Source organism: Dendroctonus ponderosae, unplaced genomic scaffold (assembly GCF_020466585.1).
Source record: "Dendroctonus ponderosae isolate FM_Combo_2020 unplaced genomic scaffold, Dpon_F_20191213v2 Dpon_F_20191213_9, whole genome shotgun sequence".
NCBI lineage: Eukaryota > Metazoa > Arthropoda > Insecta > Coleoptera > Curculionidae > Dendroctonus > Dendroctonus ponderosae.
In genome coordinates, this window is record NW_026019116.1 from 7,786,373 (window position 1) to 7,789,053 (window position 2,681).

The following is a 2,681-nucleotide window of genomic DNA, read 5'->3' on the forward strand; positions in this document are numbered from 1 at the left end:
CAAAAAATTACAACAACTAAAAATTCAGGCTGATAACTCGACTAGAGTACATCGATGGAGTCGGCATGATCCAGAAACAATCAAATTCTTTGGAGCCAAAGATCCTTAACTTCACAAACTTAATTAAATGTCTGCTGTTTACCAGTCAATTGAAAATTTCCGTTGTGAAACAGTCCCACTGTTCTATTTGCTTTAGCTCCCGACCTAAATCTTGATTATCAAATATATTTGTACAAAACTGCCTGAATAACTATCGAAATGTTGATATAACTTTGAAGGAGGAGAATCTGCATACGATTATAAAATAAAATTGTCATCAGAAAAGCTGGTTTGTTGGCTTTATTATGTAATGAATGAAACCTCTAACGACTTGTGTAAACCTAGTTCATCAAACTGTTTCATTTCTAAATAGTTGCTTAACGGAAGCCCACGTAGTAGCCAAAACGTACTTTCGTACTCCCTATGCCTTCATAATGCACACATTCCCTATTCTGCTTTGTTTTTCAGCTCAATTGCACCTAAAACAAAATAAATAGTCGGCAAAGCACCAAGCATCAAATGCCACTTGTATTATCCACAATCATCAACTTTAAGTATAAATGTTACGTTGCAGCTCTTATCAGTTACTTGTCGGTAAGGACTACACGTGAATATAATCGCCATTTTGAGGCGAAAGTTATTTTATTTATCATGCAGTTATGCACGTTTAACTTGAATTATGTCGCCCTTCATCTGCATCTTCCTATCTAAATTCGTAATTACAGACTGCGCTCTGACGGCAGCAATATTCTTATATCTTGTATGTATGTGTGGCATCTGTGTGATGGAGAAAGCGGGCGAATATTTAACTTGATTCGTAATTGTCTGGAAAAAATTCTCGTGGATGCGCCATTTTCAAACTTGAACGAAAACTTTCGGTTTTTCCCTTACACTTGCAGTGCATAATACTAATAAAAATTACAGCAAAATTTCACATGAGTTAACGTCTTTTGTAGGCGAAAACGAATATTGCCAGCAACTGAGGGATGCAAGTGCAGGCTGCCCATTAAAAATAAATAGAAGGGCTTTTCAGGTTGCTGAGCTATAAAATAGGCGGAAATGATGGCGAATCTCTTCCACTTGCTTGAATTAGCATTCGTTGGCGCCGTAAGGTGCCAAGAGAACCATTAAATTTTTTTCATGCGTGCACGTTGATCGTTTTTGCATTTATTTGCGATGAGAGTTCTGCAAATTCATCCTCACTTCCTGTATAAAATACAGACATTTATCTGCAAAATATCTCCAAGTTTTGCGTTTTTCTGTTGGTGAATTCCACCTGCTTTGCTTCATATTGTCGTTTCCTTGCTCAGTTCTTGTTTATATTGTCGGTTCTGATGTATTGAAGCTACCAGCAAGAGAGAAGAACTGTTGTGGTCAGTTGTTTTGAGGAATCGTTCATATGTTATCTTCAAATGTGCGCGTTAAAGTGTAGTTTGTTGAAAGACAATCTTACAGCGCCCATAAGTTAGGCGACACTTTCAGATGTTCCCAGTTGTTTTAGGCGAGAACTACACCGAAACTGGATAAATCCAAATGTGTGATTTTTAACAAGATGTTTTGCTGCCAAACCATCAACGAATGTTGTCAGAAACACGTTAGCAGGGGAATTGAATCATTTTTTTTGGAAATGTGCCGTGTGTAACACCTCCAACTTGTGCATTTGTGATATAAATTTCGTAGGAGGTCTGAGGAGTTGGGTTTCCTTCTTCGCTTCTTTGTGCTATCAATCCAGAAGCACTTTGACTGGGTCAATCTGATATTAGTTATCTTCATCGTTCATAAAAATTATTTTTATTAATGTGGGTCAATATTTATCCGTTCGAAGTGCGCAAAATGAATCAAATGATAGAGTCTAGACGGGATTTATTGACCATTTGAGGAAATGAGATAGATAAAACGCCGCGATTGGTTATGTTATTAAAACTATCATAAAACTTTCAATTTGATCCCGCTTAAACACTTGGAGATGTGCACAATGCATCGCACAGTTTAGTCATTATTATGCTGTTAGATAAAATCTTTTAGAAATATGGTGCCATGTTGCGCGAATGTATTATCCTCCAAGCTCCAAACTAACGGGCAATAAAAATAACAAATACATGGACGATCTCGAAGGTTACAGCTACACGCTTACATAACCGGTTACCACATATCAGATAAATTTGGACGAAGACAAACATTTGTTTTTGACCGCAATTTTTTGCAAGGCTTCTCGGAACGTTACAAATTCCTTTACAATTAAATGCTAATAATAGAAACAGTTCCCCGTCACAGTTCGGTGTTACGCATCAGTTTGGGAATTCACTCGGATTGTTGTGCGATTTAGTCATAAACACCCATTTCACAGTAGATTTTCTTCCAATGAATGATAAACTAACCGAAGCTCTCGCTTCATCCATTCAAATTCATGTGCAGCCGTTGGTATCGTTTCCGCATATCATCATCTAATTCTGAATAGGATCTTCATAGTGTTGTTATTCTGGCCATAAAGTAGTATAATGATTATAGATAAGTTCTATATTGTTGAGGCGGATTCATTTTTTACAAACTTCTTTTTGGGTATTTCGCCTCAAAAATGTTTGTCTTTAAAAAAGGCAGAATTTCCTCACGTCTTTTATTACAGATTGATAAATAGTGCTCCT

At 36.8% G+C, this 2,681-nt stretch overlaps 1 protein-coding gene across 7 annotated transcripts in view; it reads left to right on the top strand.

The window, feature by feature from the left end:
- LOC109539372 (trinucleotide repeat-containing gene 18 protein) overlaps positions 1 to 2,681 on the top strand; it is a 121,709-nt gene that overhangs the window by 95,230 nt on the left and 23,798 nt on the right. The window contains exon 1 of one of the 7 annotated variants that reach the window (XR_007282325.1): positions 1,181 to 1,412. The exons of the other annotated variants lie outside the window; for them this stretch is intronic. The gene's annotated coding sequence lies outside the window, so the exon portion shown is untranslated. Of the gene's footprint in view, positions 1 to 1,180; positions 1,413 to 2,681 lie in introns of those variants that run through there. 7 annotated transcript variants of the gene reach the window in all.